Raw genomic sequence first — 27,577 nt, forward strand, 5'->3', positions numbered from 1 at the left:
TTACATCATTTTTGTAGAAATAACTACTCAAGCTCACTGCCATTGGTTGTGCTTGGGCAAAGTCACCGATGCACCTTGGTTTCTCATAGTCATCAAAGGTAACGGTGACACTGTAATGTTTTTTTGGAGAATGGGTCCATAGACTCTATTAAACCAATCCTGGGGTACATAATAAAATAGGTTACTGCCATTTGACTTCTTCCATACTTTGATTATGACCTTCTCATAAAAGCCATATGTTTGGTTTAGTATAAGGGCCTTCTTACTAATTATGAGTTCATGACTTGGTATGTCCAAAAGAGAACATAAGTTAAGGTAAAGAACACATTCTTGCACTTTAACATCGCCTTCTTGGATCTTTTCCTTTACCCAAAGCTGTGAATTGTTCATAAATCTATCAGGCACTTGTGTTTGATGTTTAGGGTGAGCTTCAACATATAACTCCCATGGTACGTAAGTGTTTGGTACAAGGTAATCTCTAGTCCCCTTTGAAACTTGAACCACTTCAATTCCCCAATGGAGACTGCATTCAACTGCATAATTAAAAAAGACTCTTTGTGAAAAGTCACTCGGGAGTTCATCTAGACAATTAAGAAGATCCAGCTAAAACAAAACAAGGAGAGAGAGAAAACTTAGTACACATGTGAACCAAATTTGAGTCTACGCTTTTTTTATTCATCAAAATTTTATTTTTATGATTTCACTACAATATTATGGGTTTCTTGGAGCTAATTCTCTAAATATCATTTTAACTTTCATAACAGGGTATTATCTCAGACCTCCCGCACGACAACATGGTCTGTAGTTATTCTCTAAATTTTCTTTTCCTATGACAACCTCACGAGCTTCAAACTTCTTAGTGACTCTCTCCGGCAATCCTTAACATTTGGGAGTGCGTCGCCAAGTAGTAGAACATGTCTTCTATGCCTAACTATATTTGGAGTTGAAGTAGTTTGAGGTTGGCAAACCAATCTCTTGGACTGTCGTCAATATAGATGAAGAATTGATGGAAGGTTTCTTGGTGACGGGTAAGGTAACTACGGTCAACACTATTCGAACAAGTTGTGCTTCTTGGCATGCCAAAGACTTTGGTCCCATTTTTCAAGTAAAAGAGTTTTTGTTCATCCTTGGATAACCGTGTCCCCATATTCCTGAACACTATGGCCAAAACCTCATTCCCCTAGATAAAGCATTCAAACATTACTCTGAGGGCCATTTGTTACTACAAAACAAACATTCAAAGAAATTACAATGCCGTTCTTTGAACACTCTAACCATAACTCAAACCAAACACTTCCACTCAAGAAGACAAGTCAAACAAGTATCACCAACCAATGTCACTTATAGATGCATCATGAATACCATATCCTTTATCAAATAGCATGCATGAATGCGTGGAAGATGTATAACGAACCCGACTAGTATCAGGCTTTTGTCTAGCTCCGTAATCCTAAGCATTGGCTCTGATATCACGTGAGAGATACCCCTACACGAGGGTCTATGCACAATATATACAATTTACACTTTTTCTACAATTTTCAATATACATGAGAGTTGCGGAAGCATTTGAATAGGGGAGGAGTTCTCAGCACCCGACCAAGCATGGAGTTTAGACCATGAGCCCGACTATATCCAGAGGTACCTAGAGACTAGGGCTACCCGTGCATGGGTGTTATGAATAAAAGTCTATTCAAGAAAAATATAACATTGTGGAGGGTGAATACATGTGTACACCGCATTGCGGGAGAGAGAGAGAGAGAGAGAGAGAGAGAGAGAGAGAGAGAGAGAGAGAGAGAGAGAGAGTAGTGGAGGGTGAAATAGAGTGCACGGAAACATGAGAAAATGAAAACAAAGAATCTTTAAATGCGTCGTCTAAATGAAACAAGCAACCATGTATTAATGCAATGACAAAAATCTGGGTATACCATAACATCAAAAAGTTTATGACAAAATAACTTGTAGAGCACTCGACCCTGTGTAGGGATCAACCGATCCACTTCTACTCTACTATGGACAGAGAGAATTTCATTTCGTCGGGAGCAAGCTAGAACACCTCCACTGAACTTTCTTTAGCCAAACGTAGGCTAAGGCCGCTTTGCCTCCCTCCATGAACCCGGGCTTTGAAAGGATCCCAAGTACTAGTAGGCCGTAGGGTATCAACACCAACCATACCAGTTTAGGTGCCACGCCTCTTCAATGCCTAGAATTCGGTGTTTACGCAAAGCCAAGTCAAAATCCTCGACACGTTAGCCATGTAGGTCATTCAACCCCCGATGCACTAACCGTGTAGATGAGCCTAACAAAAAGAAGAAGACCTACCCAACACCCCTGATCAAGCAAAGCCCCAAGTCAGCAACCCTTTGGTCTAAGGATAAGCAATGTAGGTGGTCGTAGCCTTGTAGTGACACTGCCATGAGAAACATAACACATGAGTCCAATCACAACACACTTCCCATATGCATAAAAAATCTTTTCCAAGCAGTTAGACTGTAGAGGGTCTCTACCCTTACATATCCACCATAAACCATAATCCAATCACCTCACAGGGGTTTATGTAAGGGTCTCTACCCTTACATATCCACCATAAACCATAAACCATTTAGATCACTTCATGATCCATTCCAAAAACCATAAACCATAATCCAATCACCTCACAGGGGTGAGCACTCCACCCAACTTGGGTGAGGCAAAACCAATCCTGCATAACCACTTTAGAAAACATAACATGGTTGCAAAAATTTTGGCAGCATTTTGGCAATATAACCATATCCAGAATAAAAAAACATGAGCCATATCGGATTACACCATAGAATATCAACCATAATCCATAAGGTAATTTCAGTCCTTAACCATGAATGATGATCACATTGAACCAACTCCCACACTTGGATTTTGACTTATCCCATGCAATCAATTGGAGTCCATACACATGTGATTCTTAAGACATGATTCTTTCATGCATAAAAAGAGTCGGACCAACAACTAATCATGATATAAAATTTCAATTTTAACAACATCCAACCATGCAAAGTTGATGCATCACATTTGCACTTCACCTCTCTAGCACACAGAGCTAGTTTTGACCTAGAAAGGTGGAAAGCAATCATAACCATTCATATGAGGCATCCAAATCAATCCAGAAGTTCCCATACATCATATGATAACATTCCAACACCATAAACATGATGCAAAACAGCTCCGACCTTTAGGTCAACCATAAACCATACTTCACACATATGCAAAACACAATTTTTTGATATTCTCGGGAGCATGCAAAACATGCAAATGAAAGTATTTGACCTCAAACCAATACATTAAGCTCAGATCCATAATATAGACTATAACTCTATCACCCATATGGTACTCACACAACAAATGATAACCCCAAAAGAAAGCCACTTTAATCATATTTGCCTATGCGATTCGGGATGTTTAACCATATATTCTCATATCCATCTAATAGCTGAAATCAAATCGCCAAAACAACCCATAAAACATATAAAAATATCTCGGCTAACTCAGATGTCATATTGTACCCCCCCTTGGTAGCATCCCTACACATGTAGGTAAAACTGGTTATGGAACGATCAATAATTTGCAATTCCGAGGTGTTATCATCAAGTTTCATCAAGATTTTCAATTGGTTAAGTGGTTTTCCCATCAGGTGTATCTATATGGTGGTTCTCCAAGGAGCTTGGAGTCAAAAAAAATAGTTGTGCAATGGGTAGCAGGTTGTTTCTTGACCATATCTCTTAGATCATGTGTGTTTTTCACATGACACCTAAGCGAGAAAATGTTCTAAATGATGTGTTTTATCTATAGTGTAAAGGGTTCTGGCTGATTCATAACGGTTTGTGATTTATGACCAAAACCGCCTCTATGACGTGAGACAAGAAATTCTTACTATGCACGCACGTGATCATAAATGCATCATGTGAAAAAATAATCTTGTTAAACATGATGAATTAATCATGGGGCAACTTCATATGTACTCGGATAATCCATACATGCACTCGTATGAAAAAAAAAAATCACCGAGAGGGTTACTACTCAGAAAAACAACATAGAGAGACAGAGATGATGGCTATGGAGTTTAGAACTTCTCACCGTGCTTTAGAATCAATTAGGGGCTATCAAAAGGCTTCTTGCTTTGCCACAAGAGAGCGGTAATGAGAGATACGTAGAGGTATCCACCACGAAAGCTTCTGAAGAGCGCGTACACCGTGAAACAAGAGAGGAAATAGTAAGCAAGTAGAGAGAGAGAGTATCCTTCTTCTTCTTCTTCTTCTTCTCAAGAGAAGAGCTTATGGAGATTGCAATGAAGAGCTTTCACCACTCCATATAATAGATACGTATTGCCTTGCGATAGTAGACGCAACAGACGGCCCTGGAAACTGAGCACTTTATGCCAATTTATAGGTTAGGTTCTTACAAAATTGAACCATAGCTTTCTCAAGACACGTAGATCAAGGATCCAACCTCGCTTTTTACAAAAAAGCACCTAAAAGCATAAAAAAACTAAAAATAGCCGATTTTTTCAAAACTGAACCAAACATTCGTTTAACCTAGTGGAATATGGAAACAACTTTGCTTTTACTTTAGAACCTTCCTATACTGTCAATCAAGCATCTTAAGTTAAAATTTGTCAAAATAGATATTGAAAGCTATTTTTGTTATTTTAAGAGGAGACCCAAAAATTGGGATCTTATAGTTTCCCAATTGGTGAGAAACAATTTCATTCATGAGTGTCCCTATCTTCAACAAGTGGTAGAGTTCTAGCTTAGAAAAGTGGTTTCCCATGTTGCAATGGTGCCTAGCTTGGACACATAGCACGGAGCTTTCTTCTATCCCATGTTTCAATAGAGTTAGCTTGGACAAGTGGTTTCCCATGTTGCAATGGTGCCTAGCTTGGACACATGGTGGATATTTCTTCTATCCCAAGTTTCAAGAGAGTTAGCTTGGACTAGTGGTGGAGCTTGGAAGAGAAGTCTTTGTGTACAACATATCATCAATGATGAGAAACAATATTGTAGCTTGGAGGTAACTTGGACAAGGAGCGAGCCTTGAAACAAAAATTTTCATGTAAAATATACCATGATTTTTGTATGCTTTGCCATACGTGTCGAAGGCTGGGAACTTGCCTGTGCACTGTGTGCGAGCCTCGAAAGGCTGCAAATACACAACTAGAGAATCTTAGTAAGTGCAAAGAACAATGGTGTGTCAATCACTTCTCAATGCTTCCATCATGAAGGATCCTATGCTACAAAGAAGGAGTTGCCGCCAATGACAACTCTACCGCCTTGTCGCTGTCGATGCCGCTGCAATGCTCGATCACTCTCTCTCTCTCTCTCTCTAGCATACACACACACATAGAAGGAGAAGGAGACAGAGATGGAGCAAGCACTTCTTAGCTTATATCTTAGAGAATGAGAATTTTTAGGTCAAGTGGACCTTTTATAAGAGTTTAGCCGGTTCACACATGGGCACCCACATTGGTCGATTGTTGCACAACTGTTGTAAAAATTAGGTAAGTGGTGCGCCTCTCATTGACGATCACCTACACACCTATTGGACCGACAAGCCCTGTCCCTGACTCTACCAAATAAATAATGCAACGTCCATCTCGTAGGTGATAGGGTGTCCGTAAGGGTTTACATGCCCCCTTTCTGATGTAGATTCCATCCTTAAAAGCTATTGAGTTGAAGCTCGTTCATCGAGGTAGAAGAGCATTTGAAATGAATGTCCTTTTCCTTCTTCAATCATTGCAAAATCAAACAAAATTGGCACAGTAATTGCATTCTTATATACAATTAAAAAGCATATGCAGTAGGCAGACAGATTGATTGATAACAAAATATTAAACAATCTGTAAGCAATAAACATTAAATTGTAATATAATCAAATGAATAAACAATTGTAAAGGTAAAAAATAAATAAGTATGGGGTCTCTAATTTAACGGGGTCTAAAGGCACTAGAGGTCAAGTATTAATATCATGGGCAAGCTTCTCAATTTTCTCTCGTCAATTAAGTTGTTTAATCGTGAGAGCCAATTATTTCATATCTGAGGGATGACTAGAGGCTATACTTAGAAGACCTTGTATTTAAGCTACGATAAAAGGAGTTGCTCATAAAATCATTGCCTCACTTATTTCCTTTTCTTTGAACACCCAAATTTTTTTTCACATTGATTCAATTTTGATGTATGTGCTTACTTTGTATGCCTTTGGGTTTTTTGCTTTTCAAGGAAAAGTGGCCACATTGGGAACCTCTAGGACTCGAGTACCGTAGGCGATACATGTGAGTGAAGTACAAAATCAAGCTGGGTTCTCTTCCAGCTTAAGATTTTACATTGTGCAACTTTTGAATTTTTTTGTTTGTTCATTTTTAGCATTTTAATTTTGTAACTTTGGGGGGGTCATATAACACTATTACCCTCCCACGCTCACAGACTAGTAAGCTCCCTTTATAATACTTAAGTTAAAGGTCAATAGAGACTAAGCCCACTAGAAAGCCCTAGTACATTGCACACAATGCTGCCTAAATAGGATTAAGAGCCTAAAGTAACCATTGATTATTAGGAACGCATTCCCCACGGTATTAAGAGAAGATTTCTAACTTCTAACTTGGTCAAACTAGCTTAGTTAGACTGCTTGATTTTGAAACCTAGACAAGGGGTTATGACAAAAAATTATATAGAATCTAACATTTAATCTAAGAGAAAGTGTTACCATATACATGTGGTAGTGATGTGTGTGAACATTCTAGGATTGCCGACGCATTTTTTCCGTCTTTAGGAGGTTTTTTCCCTGTGCATTGTATATACGCCCATCACTCTAGGGCTATCTATCTTTCCATTGCACACTAAATAATACACTCTATATTTTGTGCCTTGAGCTTCCTTCATCTTCTCCAAGTTGTGTGCGTTTCTCTGCAACCCTAATTCCAACAATTGGTATCAGAGCAGGTTGCATCCTTCCGGGCTTAGTCACCAACATCTCCAACACACGCCTGCTCATTTTCTTCAATTTTAGTGAGCTTTGGTGAGCGTTCGCAGGTCAACAAAATTTTTGGGTGAGCTTGTAGATATCAATTTGCTCAGATCTTTGATTCGGACTCATTTTGGCCTTCGTTTCCACTACAGGTAGTACTACACATGCTATTTTGTCATTTTTTTGTAGAATTTCTATCAGTGCAATTTTTTGCATAACAGGTGCGTAGTCTTCTACAGTTTGTGCTATATAGTACGTGTTGTTCTTGCTCCATTTCTCCTCTTTTGGGGTAGTTTTCACATCAGGTACACCATTTACCATGGCTGACAACAACACAAATGTGTTCAAGATGTTTGTTGCCGAGGAAAGATTGGATGGGGACAATTACCCTATATGGGCTTACACGATGCACCATGGTCTTGTGTCAAAGGACGTCTAGAATATTGTGCAGGAAATTGATGTACGTCCTAGTTTCAAGGATACAGGTGATGTTGAGGATGTTGCAGGTCTTGGTGCAAGGATTGCTGCTGTTAGAGTTGTTTTGCCTATGGAAGAACAATCTTGTTGGGTTGTAAAGGATGCGGAGACTCATTGCATTGATTGTGTTGTCTATGAAGCGCACCATTGCTCCTCACATTCGTTCAGCAAAATTTTCAACGTAGGCTTGCGATATTTTGACTGGTCTTTATGCAAGTTGCAATGAGGCTAAAATTGCTTTGCTGCATTAAGAGATAGAGTAGAAGATTATGCATGAGGAAGATGATATGGACATTTTCCTTGCTGGTGTCAAGGATATCAATGAGCAACTTATTTTTGTAGGTGAAGTCATTTCAGACAGTTCCCTTGTGTAAACTATTCTTGACGCCTTACGAGATTCTTACCAGACTTTTGTTAGTACTTGGATACTTATGACCCAAGGAAATCCTGAAGTTGTCAAGTTTGACGCATTATGCACATTGTTGTTGCAAGAGTTACTTTCCAAAAAAAACAAGACTAGATAGTGTGCAGTTGAACATGCTTTTATTGCTTCTCAAAGAAAGGGTGGTAACAACAATACAACCACTTCTTATGGTTCTACTGCGAGTGGCAAAACTTCTGTTCCCAATGCTTTTGCTGGCAGCACTTCGTCTGGCAATTCTAGTGATAAGGTAAAAAGAAGATGTGTTGCCATTATTGTAAATCCAATGATCACTTGATCAAGCAGTGTCCTAAGCTAAAGGCCAAAGAGGCTAAGAAGAAAGAGGGTGGTTCCACTGCAAATGCTGGTTCCACTACAAATGCATCCATTGTTGAGTATTTTGTGCCCACAATGCCTCTTATCCGATTCAAGGAGCTGGAAAGATTGTGCTTACTGCTACAAATTGCAGTTCTTTTACACTTGTTGATGCACTTTATGTACCTGGGATCAAGAAGAAACTTTGTCTGTATCTACACTTGGTAGACTTAGACTTGTAGTCAAATTTGTGGATGACAGATGTACAATTCATGATTCAATTTTGGTGATGAATTTTTGCATTTGGGCTTTTGTGCCGTGGGCTGTATAAGCTCACTTTGTATGACAAGTGTGGTTTTTTTTTTTTTTTTTGCAAATGCAGTTACAAATTCAAGGGCTATTCTAGATGCAAAACTTTGGCATGCACGTTCTGGTCATCATCTAAATTTTTTCAGTTTGATGTGTTTGCAAAAATCTGATATGGTTGCTTCTTTGCCACCTCGTGAAGCACCTGTCAAACATTTTGTGAAGGCTGTATTTTGGGTAAGATGCAGCATTTGAAGTTTCCAAACGATGGTTCAGCTAGGGCCACATGCAGGTTGCAGCTTGTGCATAGTGATATTTGTGGGCCCATGCAAACTTCGTCCTTGGGAAATTACCTGTACTTCGTGACTTTCATTGATGATTACTCCAAGCATGCATGGGTATGTCCGCTTTAAGAGAAGTCGGAAGTTTTTATGTGCTTCAAACAATTTTTGGCTATGGCTGAAAATGTCTCGAAATGTACTATGGGCACCCTCCATTCCGATCGAGGGGGGGAGTATATGTCTCATGAATTTAATGCATTTTTGGCTAGTCATGGGATAAAACACCAATGTACAGTGTCTTATATACCTCAGCAAAATGGTGTTACTGAGAGGAAAAACAGGTCACTTGCAAAAATGGCACAATGTATGGTCAAAAGTCAAGCTTTTCCGCATTTTTTTTGGCTTGAGGCCATCATGTGTGCCACTTATGTACTAAACAAGTGTCCTACAAAATCTTTGCAGTCTATTAATCCATATGAAGCATGGCATTATAGAAATCCTTCTATTGAGCACATGCGTGTTTTTGGCTTTTTGGCATATGGTTTGGTGCCACAAACACAGCGCAAAACAATTGGATGATAAGGCTGTCAAATGTATTTTTGTTGCTTATAGTGCTGAAAGCAAAGGTTATAGGTTGTATCATCTACAAAAAAAGCGTATTATAGTTTCCCGAGATGTAGTGTTTGTGGAAGATTATGTTCAGCCCTTGCTGTCATGTACTAGAGACAATAATGTAAGCTTACAGGACATTTATGACACTTTGTTGCCTCTTTTTAGTGGTGGAAATATGAATGTAAATTCCAATGAGCCAAATGTAAAGCCTATGGGGGTTTCAAAAAATGTTAAAGATCAGCCTATTTACTGATGCAGATGTACATGATGTACTTGATGAGGAAAGGGATATAAATGAGCAGGCTAGAGGTATGCCAAAATGTTTGGTGCATACATTGTGTGACAGTAAATTGGATGCACCTTTGTTTAGTCGTACTTGTTCAGGCTCTCACCATGCATCTTATGCATGAAATTGTTATGCTTTGGCTGTGTCTAGCTTACATGATGTTTAGGAACCTCTGTCTTTTGATGAAGCACAAAATTTAGAAAATTGGATGGTTGCCATGCAATCAAAATATGTTGCACTTATAGAAAATGAGACATGGAATTTATGTGATTTTCCTCCTAGCAAAAAGGCCATTGGTACAAACTGGGTTTACAAGTTGAAATGCAAGCCGGCGGATGGTGAGATCGATCACCATAAGGCTCGACTTGTTGCAAAGGGATATGCACAACAAAAAGGCATAGATTATGAAGAGACTTTTACTCCCACTTGTTGTATGACTATTGTGCATTTTCTATGTGCATTGGAAGCTGATTTTGGTTGGGATGTACATTAATCAGACCTTGTTACTGCTTTCTTGAATGTTGACATATTTGAGGAAGTTTATGTAACGCAGCCTCGTGGTTTTGTCAAGAAAGGATAAGAGGACAAAGTGTGCAGATGTGAGAAGTCTTTGTATGGGTTGAAGCAATCTCCTTGTTCTTTGTATGAGAAAGATGACACTCATTTGGTCAAACAAGGCTTTTGTAACTGTCTAACAGAAAGCACATTGTATGTAAAGCATGAGGGTGATGTACTTCTCATTGTTGTTCTTTATGTGGATGATTTGCTGATCACAGGTCCCAATGAGGCAAATATTGCTGAATTTAAGGTTGATTTGAATGTTACTTTCAAGATGAAAGATTTAAGGTTGATTTGAAGCAATCTCCTTGTTCTTGGTATGAGAAAGATGACACTCATTTGGTCAAACAAGGCTTTTGTAACTGTCCAACAGAAAGCACATTGTATGTAAAGCATGAGGGTGATGTACTTCTCATTGTTGTTCTTTATGTGGATGATTTGCTGATCATAGGTCCCAATGAGGCAAATATTGCTGAATTTAAGGTTGATTTGAATGTTACTTTCAAGATGAAAGATTTGGGTCTGTTCCATCATTACTTGGGTATACAATTTAAGTACTAGTGTGATGGTGGTATTGCGTTGTGTCAAAAAACTTACATAGAGACATTGCTATGTAAGTTTGGACTTGAGGATTGCAAACCTATTGCCACTCCTATGGAAACAGGTTTGAAGTTGAGTGAGTCTACATGATGCTGGAGATCCTGTTGATGTCACTCTTTACCAAACTGCTATTGGATGCCTCATATATATATGCAACACGAGGCCGGATATTCAATTTGCAGTCTCACACGTCAGCAGATTTATGCATAGCCCAGGGTCTAAGCATTGGTAGGCTGTCAAGAGGATTTTTTTCTACCTTAGTGGCACTTTACATTTTGGATTGTTTTATCCCAAGGGGGGATCATTGACATCAGACTTAGATGTTTTTCCGGACTCAAATTGGGCTAGTTGTTTTGACATGCGAGTGTCCACAAGTGGTTTTTGTTTCATGCTTGGCAATTCATGTATATCATGGTTGAGCAAGAAGCAACCTACTGTGGCCACTTTGAGTTGTGAGGCTGAGTACACGGCAATGTTCATAGATATGGTTGAGTGTGTATGGCTTAGACACCTTATAGTGGCAGAGTTGGGTGTTGGACATGACATCACCAGCACTATCTACACTAATATTCAGAGCTCATTGGCAGTTGTTGCAAGGAACCTAGTTATTCATGCTCGCACAAAGCCCATTGAGGTGCATTACCACTATGTCAGGGAGAGGATCTTAGCAAGAGAGATGACCTTGGCTTATTTGCCAACACATGACAACCTTGTAGATATTTTCACAAAGGCATTGTCTTGTGAGAAGCTCGAAGCTTTCCAAAAAGCTTTGGGCTTACTCCCCTTTGTGGACTGATCATGTCCTCAGGGCATGGAACTTCCCTTTGCTCATGTGCCAACTCTCATTCACCACATCATTCTAGGGGGGATTTGTTATCATATACATGTGGTAGTGGTGTGTGTGAACAGACTAGGACCGCCGGGGCATTTTTTCCCTCTTTAGGAGATTTTTTCCCTTGTGCATTGTATATACGCCCATCACTCTAGGGCTATCTATCTTTCCATTGCACATTAAGTAATACACTTTGTATTGCGTGCTTTGAGGTTCCTTTGTCTTCTCCAAGTTGTGTGTGTTTCTCTGCAACCCTAATTCCAAAAAAATGTGTGGAATATCATGCTATCAATCACAATTAAAGCAGACAAACATGGATGCAAAAAAGACAAGGGACAATGCTAATGGACAAGAAACCTGTTCATGTTGATGATTGCGCTTGGTTTGAAGAGTGAACAAGAAAAAGACTCCATGAAGTTCAAGGTCCTAACATCCTGTACAAAATAGAAAACAAAAAGGAATACCTCTAGGAGGCACATCAATGGGAAGAGGCACCAACCCTTAATGAACACAATCAAACAACTTAAGGAATCCTAACCTAACTATTTGCACTCCCCCAAGAGAGTCAAGGAAATACGATATTGTACAGATTGGGGGGGAACCCTAAGGCTAAATCCCTATTCTCATCGTCGTCAAGAAAAACAAAGTCATCATCCGTGAGACCATATGTGCACAAATGTTCACTAAGAACATCAATATATAGTCATCTTGATCAAGAGGGTAGTCTTGTGCAATTGGGGTGACATTGGAGAGGGGGAATGGGAGAACACGCCAAGCACAAACACAGGGGCCTCTCTATAGCTCAGGGTATCCACAACACCCCTATCCTCTCCGAAAACACCTTCAAAGAAACACTTTACACTAGCAAACCACCACTTGCTCAATTTCCACTGCTCACACACTCCACAAATCCACCACACAATGCACACCCGCTACCACGGCCTGTCTCCACCCTTACACACACTCACAGCCCCTCGATCTCCCTCTCTCACACAAAATACTATCGGTCCAGGGGGGCACACACTTCCACACAGCCGGCACCGAGGAAAGCAGGAGAAAGAGAAGGGGAAACAATAGCAAAAGGGGCAACTGGGGCTTGATTGCACTTCGCAAAACCTGTACATAGGCTCACATTGCCATCATCATGGCCATTTTCAAGCAAAAGTTACAAAGGGGCTAGCTTGCTAGAGAACTCCACTTTGCAGGCTTTCAAATGGCATCCAAAAGGCCAAGAAAAAAAGCCCCCATTTTGATCCAATTTTGACTTTATAGGGGTGGCCTTTAATTTAGGAAATTTCCCTTCAATTGCTCCATCTCGTACCCTAATTTGGCATTTTTGGGAGGGCGGCACCGTTTGCTCTATTTGCTCTCTTCTTCTCCTTTTGCACTTTGGGGGGGGGGGGGGGGGGGGGGGGGGGGGGGGGGGGGGGCATTAGCAATGTTGCTATTGCCCCCTAGAAATTTTTACTTTTTATCTTTTTCACCTTCATATTTTACTCCTTTGTGGGGGGCCTAGCTTTGCACTGCGTCTTTGGCTAAATTTTGGTCCTTGGTCACCTTTGTCCGACTCTCCGTACCACTTCTCTCTTCTTTTCTCTCTCCTCCTTCCCCTTGGTTTGGTTTTCGCCTTGCTCCTTTGGTCTCCCCTTTTGATTCTGGCTCTTAACTACCCATTTGCCCTTGCTTCGGTTTGGACCTTGCTTTGTTGGTCCTTGCTCTTCGCTTGGACGGCCCTTGAAACGGCCCTCGTTTCCTCCATATACACATGGGACTACCCCCTGGCACCTAATTTCCCGACCAACTCGTCCCTTTCTACACCTCTGTGGGAAGCGCCCCTTACCCTACCATTAGCGACATCGCTAATGGGTGGGTCTCCTTTCAACAGATGGGGCCCGAGGGCCACGGGATGCCACCCCTCTTAAGTGTTGCCACATCATCACCTGGGCAAACTGAGCCGCTGCTTTTGTCAGCATGCCACCAACCCCCTGTGCAGGCGCCCCCAGCCAAAACCGCCGCCTGCTCTTGCCATAGGCCGTCAATGCAGCGCCTTGAGAGGCCCGCTATCTCTATGAGCTCCAAAGCATTGCCTCATTTAAGTGATGCGAATAAGGGACTTTACCCCTAGCCCATATAAGGCACATTGTCCAGCTCCCTTTTCGCATGTGGGTTCATCTGCGGCCACATGGCAGCTCGCAGGTGCCCCCCCTTTGGGATAGCCTCCAAGGTTCTAAAAAACCCCACTTTATCTTTTAGAAAAAAGCCTTTTTTGGCCTTCCTTTACCCGGTCCCCATACTTTGCTCATGGGCAAGAAGCTCAAGCCGCCAAGCCGTGTCGAATCTTCATCGTGCCAGTCGCAGACCATAAAAATTTTGTCGCCTTCGGATCCTTTTGAGTGCGCTATCCGAGCCCGCAAAAAAAACGGGACAATTATCTGCAAACCTTTTATTGCCCATGGCTCCCAACTTCATCTTGCTGTATCTAGCCGACCAAGCATCCGGTTGACGCACCGTTGATTCGTGTTGACTCCACATGACGCACACTATCATGGAGAACTTTGGCAAGGCCCAAAAGATGCCAGATGGCACATCCTTCAATGTGGGAAGTGGGCTCATAATATTCGGCCCCCTGAAAAATTTCTACTGACCAAAGCTTGCTATCCAGAGCTCTGATTCCGATCCGAGAAGACCGGCATGCTTCGTAACTAGTGCTCTACACATGTATGCACTGACACTAGCCCGTGCCACTTGTCCCCAGTTGCCCTGTCCGTCGGGGATCTGCAACACCTTCTAACTTTGAATTGCAATATCTTGAGCACCGAGGCTCCGTTTGATGAGCCGTTTGGACCGGCTTCTAAAGCACGCTAAACACTACATTCTAGGACACTGACTTGGCATTTTGGACACCTTTATCTGCCATCCCACCTGGACCATGCCGTACCACTTTTGGCCTAAAAATTCGCTTTAGACATACTTTTCCGTTACCCTTCGGCTGCTTATGTCCTTGCGACTTGCTGTTGAGCCAACAGAGCCAGCAGAGGATCACACCCACATTTTTTCTCACACTCATCATTTTTGTAACCATTGATTGTAATAAATGACTTTCCGACATTGATTTTGATTGGAGCCATTCATTAAGTAACGGGACTCAATTGAGTTTCCAGCTTGTAATTCCGAAGTAATTTCACTTGCCGATGTAATTAGTGAGGCGGTCCGGGGCAGGCAACAAGAAGAGCAACCTCTAGACACCCTTCAAGGCTCCCGTGCTGCTCAATGGGGCTGGGGCACAACACAACACAAACCAAAACAACGAACCCACAGCCAAATCCCAACTACACCAGGGGCACCACCTAGTTTAAGAGCGAACTAGGACGCAAAAGAGGAGAATCGTTAGAGCAACCCACAAACAAGCAAGGAATTTACACTAACCCTAACACCAATGGAACACTCTCACACACTAAAACACGAGAGAGAGAGAGAGAGAGAGAGAGAGAGAGAGAGAGAGAGAGAGGGAGAGAGATAGTGCTCGGGCTGCTTTGAAACGTATCGGCAATGATCAAGCAAACACAACTATATATTTAAGAAAGAGAGAGAAAGGGGGAGGGGGTGCTTGTTGCATTAATACCTTCTTACAAATCTGTCATGACAAATCAAAGTGAGATTAGTATGTGTTCAACATAGCTTGCGTAAATTTCACCACAACACATCACAAGAAAAGCCACCCCAATCACTGTCTTAAAGCCAGGGGAGTCCTCTCCACCCTATCGTCCTCTTACAGTATGTGGGATTTATGGCTAGATTGATGACAACACCAGAGACAAGCTATCAAGAACTGAACAAAAAACACCAAGAGACTTACGCGTCATTGTTGTCCATTACTTCACGTTGGAAGGGAGACAAAGTATCCAAGCTTAGTCCAAATCCACCCTCCTTGATTCAGCAAATGTTGGGCTTACACTAGTAGGAGAAATGATAGATTTCCTACTCTCAATTGAATGATCACTCTCTCTCTTACAATGGCATAGAGTTCCCTTGCTAATCCCCTATTACAACACATGCACATGCATAAGACAATGAGCTTCCACTCAAGAGCTCCTTCTAGAGAGGTTGAGCTTGGCTTCTCAAGCTATAGCATAGTGCTCTTGCTTATGGCTCCCCTTTGTGCTAGCTACACCCTCCTTTTATAGCAATTTTGAAGGCTAGGGTTACTCCTCTAACCATGGTTGGGTTAGATTTTCAGCAATTTATCTAATTTCTTTTGCTTGGAATTATCAAGAAGTTGGTGGGGAAAGAGAGAGGAGAGAAATGGAGGTGGTAGGACTTTTCATAGTGGGTTAGTGTTAGTAGAGTTAGTATTAATTTACAAATGGAATTGGATATTTACAATGGGAGTATCCATGTAGGATACAAATAAGGAAGAAAAAATCTTAAGAGGTAAGAAAAGGTGGATTCCTTACAAGGTTGATGCTCCAAGTGTCTTGAGTAGGGCCAATTTTGACGCTTGTTGACGGTCCACTAGCTTTGACGGTACATTTTTTCTCCACTCTTGACCTTCCTTGAGAGACAAGGTAATTGAAGCTGAGTAATCAACCACCGTGATGCTGTCTTTTAAGAGAAGAGGCTGAATTTTGTGGTTTTTTTGATAGATATGGATAATTTGGAGGAGGAAAAATGAGACTAGGTGGTCAATTTTGGAATGGAATTGTGTGTGGGAGGTATGAGTTCACCATGGTTTCTCTTATTCTTCAAGGTTGAGGAGAAGGTGAGTAGGGTGGAGAGAGGAGTGGTGAGAGAGGTGGGGATGATGAGTGGAGAAGTGTGTGTGAAAGAGGAAAATGATAAAGTGGAAGAGAGAGTGTGGCTGCATAGCATGGGAAAACTGGGGTCCACTAATAAAATCATAGCTCACAGCTCGTAGCTCAAAAAAATATGAAAAAATTTGAGGCAAAAGTTCAGCCCACGAGCTACAACTTTTGTTTGTATCACCTTTTCAAATTCGGAGAGCAAGTGAACTTTAAAAATTTAGCAAAACCGACCGTTTATTTCCACTGCACAAGGTCCTTGTGGGGTCCTTCTTTGGATGATTCTTTTGAATACCTCCAAGAGTGAGCCCTCCATAGTGCATGTATGCATGCCTCCTACCCTTGACCTTATTTGGTAGGTCTATAATTGAAGATATTGTTGAGATCATGATATAAGTGAATAGTACAACTAAGAAAATCAAATATTGAGGGGTCTAAAAAATATGTACATGTCAAATATAAATAATATAAGTGGAAAAAATATAAAGGGGTCAAAAGAAATCTCTCTCATTATGAGGCTACCATAAAAAGATAAATATTTTTGGTGTTCTAATTTTTTAGAAAAAAAAACAAAATAGATGTAGGAAGGGAAAAATCACTATAGTGAAAAATATACACATAAATAAAACTAGTTTTTTTGGATTTTTGTTGGGGTGGAGTTACACCAAATATAAAAGAAGCTTACATGAAAATATTTCTATATGGAATAAAGAGTATGAAAAATGGTAAGAAAAATTGTGGTAATGGTGAGGCAATGTACAGAGCATAAATAACACACACCTAGGTAGAAATATTTAAATAAATATCAAAATAATTATGAAAAAATCTTTTATTTAGGCCCTATATACAAAGAAATATTTACATACGCATGGGCCATAATATACTTATTTTTTCTATTTTTTTGGCTCAACTAGCCCAATGACTAGCTAATTGAGGGTTTTTTAAGAAGATATGGGAAAAGTCCCGTGACTCACGCACGCCTATGTACAGTGAAATGGTAGGGATAGCCACAGTGTTTGGGTGATTTGGGTAGGGTGAGGTAACTCATTGTGGCAATTACAAAGAGCCGAAAAACGGCTATCATTAGCCCTCCCCCTGGATGATGGTATATTCATGTACCATCATAGAGCATCTTTTCCAAAGAGAGTACTTCAGAGTCCTTGACGAGATCTTTATTGTTTGGCCCCTCAGAATTTTTGCTAGAGTTACACTCATGCTTCATGTAACAATACTTACATGAGACAGTGGCCTTTTGACAGATCTTTGGTAGATCCTTTGGTAGAAGGCGACTCAAATAGGGCTTCAAGCGATACCCGTTTACGTTCCTGGAGTGCTCTTTACCATTCAAGTCCATAAGCTGATAGTAACTTGAATTGAAAGCCTTCTTGACTATGTATGGCCCTTGCCATCTTGTTTCAAATTTGGCATCAAAACGATTATCGAGTCGATTGTCATACCTTAGCACAAGATCTCCTTCATTGATGCCTTTGTCCTTCAGTTTCTTGTCAAGCTTCTCCTTTGTCTGTGTGGCTTTCCTCTTATAGCACTCGTATGCTGCTTCTCTTTTCCACTCATGCTCAGCTAAGGTAAGAAGTCGATCCATCCATGCTTCTTGATCATCTTGTGCTGATTTGCCATGAAGTCGCATTGTTGGAATGTTTAGTTCAATTGGCTGTAAAGCCTCTTGACCATAGACCAAGTGAAATGGTGTGAACTCCGTGGCTTACCTATATGTGGTTCGATACGCCCACAAGGCACCATCCAAGAAGTCATCCCACAACTTTGTCTTGTTTTTCACCGTCTTTCTAATGATGCCTGCAATGACACAATTAGCTTTTTCTACCAAACCATTTGATTGGGGATAGTAGGGTGTACTGTGACGATGTAGAATGTGAAGTTCTTCACAGACTTCTGTGACCAATCCCTTTCTAAACCCTGGACCATTATCAGAAACAATCTCCAAAGGTGTGCCAAATCTACAACAAATGTGAGTGTAGACGAATTTTCTCACTGTCCTCTCATTTACCTTTTCCACACTTTGTGTTTCCACCCACCTAGTCATATAGTCTACAGCCACTAGAATGTAGAGTTTACCATTTTTTGTCCTAGGCAGAGGACCCATAGCATCAATGCCCCACTTTTCAAAGGGTCCATTTGCAAGCACGATTTGCCTTGGACCATATACCAATCTTCTATTCCCATTTATCTGACAATTGTGACAACTTTTACACCAATGTTGGACATCCACATGCAGACTTGGCGAAACATACCCCGCAAGCAAAATCTTCTTCACAGTTAATTCTTGGGCAAAATGACCACCACATGCTTCTTCATGCAAACCTTTTAGAATGGCTGGAATTTCCTCAATAGTTGGTACTCTTCTGCATACTTGATCCCTCCCTCTTTGAAAGAGGGAGCCTTCTAGGAAGAGATATGCGCTTGCCTTCTTCATGAGTCTCCTCTTTTGAGCCTTCGTGAAGTCTTGTGGAAACTCTCCCTCCAAAATGTAGCTAATAATGGGAGTCAATGACTCCAATCCCTGGTATCTCGGTTGCTTGACAGTTGCTGCCACCATGATGACCTGCACTTCTTTCTCAACACATGTAACTACTTGCTGTGCAAGTAAATCGGCATCTTCATTCTGTTTCCTAGGAATATGATATAGTTGCACTTCTTCAAATTGATTAAACAATCTACGAATGGCATGAACTTTTGTCCGTAAGCTTTCATTCTTGCATGCCCAAATGCCTAAAATCTGTTTAACAATGAGAAGTGCATCTCCCTTTACCATGAGGTGTTGTATCCCTTGGCCAATGCACATCTTCAAACCATGAATTAGTGTGTCGTATTCTGCTTCATTGTTGCTAGCTGAACTTGGTAGATTGAACTTCTCTTTCATGACCACCTCTCCACTTGGGTTGAGCAACACTAGCCCTCCCCCTGCTTTTCCTGTGGCTCGACGAAAAGATCCATCAAAGAACAAGGTAAAAGAATTAGGAATACTTTTTGGTGGTGGTAATGGTAGGGTCTTTACTTCAGGAACCTTAATCTCCTTTTCATGCACCCTATAAGTGAGAATCCCTGCCAATTGTGCACGCACACTATCTTCTACCTTGAAAGAGTATTGAAACTCTTGCAACTCCATAATCCACTTTGAGATCCTAGTACTAAGATTCATTTGAGATGACACCCAAGGGAACAAATTCTCTGCAGTGAGAATTACAAAAGGTTTTGGTAGCAGGTAGGATCTAAACTTTCTCACCGCAAACATGAGAGAAAGCATCATGAGTTCTACTTCTGTAGTCTCTCTCCAAAGCATTCATGACCCTACTAGCAAAGTAGATGGGTCGCATCCTTGTACTGTGGGGATCTTGTTGTAGCAACACAGCACCAATTGTTTCCCTTCCAACACTAGAGCTAACAAAGAATGTGTACTCCCAACAAGGAGGCATGAGTGTTGGTAGCTCTGACAAAATGACTTTAATGTTACAAAAATACTCTTCAAGCTCATCAGACCATGCAAATTCTACTTGTTGTGTCAACTTTTGCAAAGGATGAAGCAACTCCGAAGCTAAGTGAATAAAGCGTGACATATACTTCACTTTTTGAATGAATGATATGACCTCTTTGAGATTCTTGGGTGAGGGGAGCTCAATAAGAGCCTTTGCCTTTGAAGGATCCACCTCAATGCCTTTATAGGAAACCTTGTGACCAAGCAAGATCACTTCATCCTCAGCTATGTGACACTTGTCGGGGTTGAGTTGACCTCCCATGTCATAGAGATTCTTTAAACCTTCTTCTACCCTTTGTAGATGCAATGATTTTGAGCTATAAATGCAAAAATCATCAATAAAAACCCTAATGGACTTTCCAAATAATGCTTGAAACACCATGTTCATGAAGCGTTGGAAAGTTGCAGGAGCATTTGTCAGGCCAAATGGCATGACTCTAAAAGCATAACAACCCCAAGGAGTAATAAAGGTTGTTTTCAATTGATCCTCCAATGCGATACCTATTTGAAAGTAACCCAAGTAGCCATCACACACAGTGTACTTCTCATGACCAGCTACTTCATTTAGTATCTCATCCTGAAATGGGAGGGGAAAGTGATCTCTTTTTGTTGCCTCATTAAGGGGACGGTAATCCACACACACCCTCCACTTGCCATTTTTCTTAGGAGTGACAACAACAGGAGAGACCCACTCTGAATTCTCCACTGGATAAATGAAACCTGCTGCTAGAAGCTTTCTTACCTCCTTGAGTAGAGCCTGCTCCTTAATGACTCCTAGCCTTCGTAGCTTTTGAGCCTTAGGTGTGGCCTCTGGCTTCAACTCAATCTTGTGTTGAACAACATCTACTCCACGCACATCGGTGTAGTCTTTAGCAAAAAGCCTCGAAAATTTCCTTAGCACACATTTGAACTCCTCTCTTTCATCCTTTGTAAGTGTTGTTGATAGCATACCTTCCAGCATCCCTTCATCTTGAACACCTTCGTTCTCTTGAGGACCTACCTCCTCCAAGCCTTGACAAGAAATCTCTTGGTTGCTTGGCTTAAACCTTACCCCCATGACTTCGATGGAAGACTCCTCTTCAGTAATGCTGCCGCTACTTTCTTCTTTTGAAGTGCTATCGGTCCAACCTTCTTCCGTCTCACTTTGAGATGATTCTTCATGGAGCTCCTCTTGGCGTTGCTCCTTCATGTCAAAGACAACCTTCTTGTGATTGTCATTCCTGCAAATTAGCTTTCCACTCTCCCAATCCTGCAAAGCTCGCATTTTCATTAGCCATGGTTTTCCTAGGATAAATGGGTAACCATTTCCCTTGGTAGACATGACATAGAAATCCACTGCCTTCTTAATGCCAAAGGCCTCCACAAAAACATTTTTACAAATGCCTACGCACCTAGCCTTGCTATTGTTTGCCATTTTCACTTTGATTTCAGGTGTCTCATGGATGTGCATGCCTAGTCTTTGCATGAGCCCTTCTGTCATGATGCAAATTTGTGCACCCCCATCCACTAGACCTTTCCTAACCAATCTTCCTTTTATGTAACAATCTAGCACAGGTGTAATATCCTCGTTCATTTCAGCATGTGCAATTTTTACAACAGGAAAACTCTCTTTTACCTTTCTCCTAGTGCTAACTGCCTTTGTTAAATCCCTCCTAACTTGTGGGCATAATGCAAGAAACTGAGGCCATGAGATATCAAGACCCTTACCTCGGATGTCTTCCAACAGGTTGTATGGAGCCATACCATGTCCAAGAGGGAAGTCTTGGACATTGATACGACGTCGAGTCCTCTTAGCTTCCTTGGTCTCCTTTGCCTTCTTGCCTTGTCCATGGTCACTCTGTGATGGGACACCCTCTTTCTCTTTACCTTTTCCTTGGCCACGCTTAATGCCATTTGCTTCCATGTCAACATCATTTGAGTTTGTCACCTCTACCACATGCACATTTGGATCTCGCAAAGGTGGAACTCCTTCTACCCCTTGTGGAGGTGGTCTTGGTCCATTTGGTCTTTGTAGAAGCCTTGGTTGTTGACCAGTTCCTTCACCTGCATTCATCACTGGGTAATTCAAGTTAGGTCTCCCTGGCTCCCCACGGGGCCAAGGACAATTATACATCCCATGTCCAGACTCTCCGCAATTCCAACATTGCAAGACTCTCCTAGGTCGTGGATCTCGCTCTTCAGACTTCTTTGCTTGTCCCTTTGGACCTACAGCTTGTGCAAGGTGAATTGACAGGCTGCTTAAAGATTCGTTTAACTTCTCAATTACTTCCGCCGTTACCTCAGGAAGCTCCCTCGATGTTGATGCTTGTGACTTACCTTTGGGTCTAAGACCTTCTATTGGAACCTCTCCCCTTAAGCACTTGAGTTTCCTATATTTCTCAGCAGCCCTAGTTTCAGCTGCATCAAAGGTAGCAGGTGCACCAGCCTTACTTTTACCTTAAGGTCAGGAAAGAGTCCGGCTATGAACCTCTCCTTCTTTAGAAATTCTGCACCATCACCAGGGTTAGCAACATTTCGTATCCATAGAGCCCAAAGACGTAGAAACTCTTGCTTGTACAAGTAGTAGTCATCTAAATCTTTTTGCTTATGAGAAACAATGTCTTGCCATAATTTTTGAGTGTTTTGGGGATCAAAGAAGTATTTCTTGAAACGATTCAAAACTTCTGTGTAATTCCCCTTAACTTCCTCAGGCAAAGAGTCAAACCAAGTGCTAGCATCTTTCCTAAGGACCACCTCAAACATTTCTACACGTTCTTGATCAGTTATTATCCTCTTGATACGGCAAGACATCTTGAAATTCGCTAAAAATAATTCTGCATCCTCTCCAGGCTCTCCAAAGAAAAGAGGATACCCAGAGATTTGGCGTTGGATTTCCATTGAATTGATTTCAAAGTGACACCCGTTTTTGTTTTTCGTTCTTAAAAAGATTTACACAATAATGTTTTCTAGCTTGCAATCTATTCTACAACAAAATAAAGATATTCACATCAAACGACCTATGATAATCAATAAGAGGTAGGATGACAGGGTTTGGTGATGCGAGAATTTCTCCTACTCTTTGGGCACCAAACATGAACACCATACGTTGTTGAAAATGGATTTTCCTTTTAATTGCAATGTTTATTCTAATGTGTGGAGTGAAATGGAAGGGGAAAACCTCTATTCTTGGGCCATTATCCATGGTCTATGCATGACCTAATGCTTAAAACAAAACAAAAATATAGACGTCCAAACTAAGGTCGTACCTAATGAGAGGCAAAATAAAAGGATTTACTGAAGCGTTTATCTCGGCCAACCTAAGAGAACCTAAAATTCTACGAATGACACGTTGAAATTGCAACTTAGTACTAAAAATTATGTGTACCTTTTGCCTTGCAATGGGAATGAAGGGATCATACAAATTTTCGTGATTCATTCAAACTACTTGACTATGCTAAAGGTTGATTCTACACAAAAAATACACAAGCCGTTCCTCCGTGGGGGCACCAATTTGAGGCGGTCCGGGGCAGGCAACAAGAAGAGCAACCTCTAGACACCCTTCAAGGCTCCCGTGCTGCTCAATGGGGCTGGGGCACAACACAACACAAACCAAAACAACGAACCCACAGCCAAATCCCAACTACACCAGGGGCACCACCTAGTTTAAGAGCGAACTAGGACGCAAAAGAGGAGAATCGTTAGAGCAACCCACAAACAAGCAAGGAATTTACACTAACCCTAACACCAATGGAACACTCTCACACACTAAAACACGAGAGAGAGAGAGAGAGAGAGAGAGAGAGAGAGAGAGAGAGAGAGAGAGAGAGAGAGAGAGAGGGAGAGAGATAGTGCTCGGGCTGCTTTGAAACGTATCGGCAATGATCAAGCAAACACAACTATATATTTAAGAAAGAGAGAGAAAGGGGGAGGGGGTGCTTGTTGCATTAATACCTTCTTACAAATCTGTCATGACAAATCAAAGTGAGATTAGTATGTGTTCAACATAGCTTGCGTAAATTTCACCACAACACATCACAAGAAAAGCCACCCCAATCACTGTCTTAAAGCCAGGGGAGTCCTCTCCACCCTATCGTCCTCTTACAGTATGTGGGATTTATGGCTAGATTGATGACAACACCAGAGACAAGCTATCAAGAACTGAACAAAAAACACCAAGAGACTTACGCGTCATTGTTGTCCATTACTTCACGTTGGAAGGGAGACAAAGTATCCAAGCTTAGTCCAAATCCACCCTCCTTGATTCAGCAAATGTTGGGCTTACACTAGTAGGAGAAATGATAGATTTCCTACTCTCAATTGAATGATCACTCTCTCTCTTACAATGGCATAGAGTTCCCTTGCTAATCCCCTATTACAACACATGCACATGCATAAGACAATGAGCTTCCACTCAAGAGCTCCTTCTAGAGAGGTTGAGCTTGGCTTCTCAAGCTATAGCATAGTGCTCTTGCTTATGGCTCCCCTTTGTGCTAGCTACACCCTCCTTTTATAGCAATTTTGAAGGCTAGGGTTACTCCTCTAACCATGGTTGGGTTAGATTTTCAGCAATTTATCTAATTTCTTTTGCTTGGAATTATCAAGAAGTTGGTGGGGAAAGAGAGAGGAGAGAAATGGAGGTGGTAGGACTTTTCATAGTGGGTTAGTGTTAGTAGAGTTAGTATTAATTTACAAATGGAATTGGATATTTACAATGGGAGTATCCATGTAGGATACAAATAAGGAAGAAAAAATCTTAAGAGGTAAGAAAAGGTGGATTCCTTACAAGGTTGATGCTCCAAGTGTCTTGAGTAGGGCCAATTTTGACGCTTGTTGACGGTCCACTAGCTTTGACGGTACATTTTTTCTCCACTCTTGACCTTCCTTGAGAGACAAGGTAATTGAAGCTGAGTAATCAACCACCGTGATGCTGTCTTTTAAGAGAAGAGGCTGAATTTTGTGGTTTTTTTGATAGATATGGGTAATTTGGAGGAGGAAAAATGAGACTAGGTGGTCAATTTTGGAATGGAATTGTGTGTGAGAGGTATGAGTTCACCATGGTTTCTCTTATTCTTCAAGGTTGAGGAGAAGGTGAGTAGGGTGCAGAGAGGAGTGGTGAGAGAGGTGGGGATGATGAGTGGAGAAGTGTGTGTGAAAGAGGAAAATGATAAAGTGGAAGAGAGAGTGTGGCTGCATAGCATGGGAAAACTGGGGTCCACTAATAAAATCATAGCTCACAGCTCGTAGCTCAAAACAATATGAAAAAATTTGAGGCAAAAGTTCAGACCACGAGCTACAACTTTTGTTTGTATCACCTTTTCAAATTCGGAGAGCAAGTGAACTTTAAAAATTCAGCAAAACAGACCGTTTTTTTCCACTGCACAAGGTCCTTTTGGGGTCCTTCTTTGGATGATTCTTTTGAATACCTCCAAGAGTGAGCCCTCCATAGTGCATGTATGCATGCCTCCTACCCTTGACCTTATTTGGTAGGTCTATAATTGAAGATATTGTTGAGATCATGATATAAGTGAATAGTACAACTAAGAAAATCAAATATTGAGGGGTCTAAAAAATATGTACATGTCAAATATAAATAACATAAGTGGAAAAAATATAAAGGGGTCAAAAGAAATCTCTCTCATTATGAGGCTACCATAAAAAGATAAATATTTTTGGTGTTCTAATTTTTTAGAAAAAAAAACAAAATAGATATAGGAAGGAAAAAGTCACAATAGTGAAAAATATACACATAAATAAAACTAGTTTTTTTGGATTTTTGTTGGGGTGGAGTTACACCAAATATAAGAGAAGCTTACATGAAAATATTTCTATATGGAATAAAGAGTATGAAAAATGGTAAGAAAAATTGTGGTAATGGTGAGGCAATGTACAGAGCATAAATAACACACACCTAGGTAGAAATATTTAAATAAATATCAAAATAATTATGAAAAAATCTTTTATTTAGGCCCTATATACAAAGAAATATTTACATACGCATGGGCCATAATATACTTATTTTTTTCTATTTTTTTGGCTCAACTAGCCCAATGACTAGCTAATTGAGGGTTTTTTAAGAAGATATGGGAAAAGTCCCGTGACTCACGCACGCCTATGTACAGTGAAATGGTAGGGATAGCCACAGTGTTTGGGTGATTTTGGTAGGGTGAGGTAACTCACTGTGGCAATTACAAAGAGCCGAAAAACGGCTATCATTAGTTAGAGATGTTCTCACCTCTAAGGCTGAGGTATATAAGCCAAAGTTTTGTAACCTAAAGAGAGTTTTTTAATCAAAGTGAGTTTTTGAGCGCCGTGACTGTGTCTGAGAGAGAGAGAGAGAGAGAGAGAGAGAGAGAGAGAGAGAGAGAGAGAGAGAGAGAGAGAGTCTTATCTACTTGCTACGCGAGCTACGGAGCCGCCATTGGAGAACCGACACCGCCATTGTGTTAGCAACGGCGAGAGCTACGCACTGATACCAAGAGTGCGCGCTATCGGCTTCTATGTGTGGTAAGTTCCTACGAGCTTCGGTGTGAGTTTTCTTCCAACTCGTGTGTCGGAATAGAGCGTGCAGCATATCTATAGAACCACAACGAGTAGAGCTACACAATAGTACCATCGGGGTCAAGTTTCGGTCACTTGTATTTTTCGGCCTGTCTTCATACGCGTTTACCGCACAGAGTGGTTATAGGTTGATTTTGCAGTTCAAGCCTTTAGGGTGTTGTTCTTACCTAGTGTATAGACTTCCCCTTGAGTTTGAGATCGATTCAATGATTCTAGATCCTGTTTCGTATAGCATTCGTTCGTAGTATGGATTTCAGTCACTTGCGTATTTTAAAACTTAGATTTGATTTCCTTAGTAGTGATTGTCATTAGAAGGTCGAGTAGGTGATTTGACACCCACCTAGTTGTTTCCATGCGCCTGCGGGTCAAGCTCCGTCCTCGTCTGACAAATTCTGTTGTTGGTTGAGTTCTCGCTATTTAGCTTCCGCTAGCGGCGTAACCGCCTTAACATTTGGCGCCGCTGTCGGGGACGAGAGCCCTAAGTAGGTGACCTTAGACTAATCCTACGAGGTGAGTCGTATAAACTACTTTGTATACTTTAGTTAGAAAAGATCTAGGAGTGGTGGACTCCGAAGATCTCGAGAGATACTACGAAGTGGGGTATTCCTGGGTCTTCCGTGTTGACAGTATTTTTAGTTTAGCTTAGATTTTTTTGTTGTTTTGTTGGTGTTGAGTAGTTGTTGATAGAAGAAGAATTTGCTAGTCCGTGAGTGACAGTGGATATCTTTAAAATCACAATTACCAAACCCATTTTATGATTAGGAAAAGATTAGGTAGGACTTCATTTGATCCTGATCTAGAGCTAGTAATCATTGGAGTATTTGCTTGATATGGTTGATTGCATGTTAGATCACTAAACCGTCGAGTTGGTAGTGAAACTTGCAATAAACAAAAGTCAGAGAAATTTTCTGTTATCTGGGAGTTGCTGAGCACTAGAGAAAGCTTTAGGAAGGATTCTGTGCCAAAAAACTGGAAATCTGCAACTTTAGACATCATACGCGTATGATGTCTAAATGACCAAACAGAGACCAAAACAGAAATTTTGACTTTAC

Source organism: Adiantum capillus-veneris, chromosome 7 (assembly GCF_014529385.1).
Source record: "Adiantum capillus-veneris isolate H3 chromosome 7, ASM1452938v2, whole genome shotgun sequence".
NCBI classification, from domain to species: Eukaryota; Viridiplantae; Streptophyta; class Polypodiopsida; order Polypodiales; family Pteridaceae; genus Adiantum; species Adiantum capillus-veneris.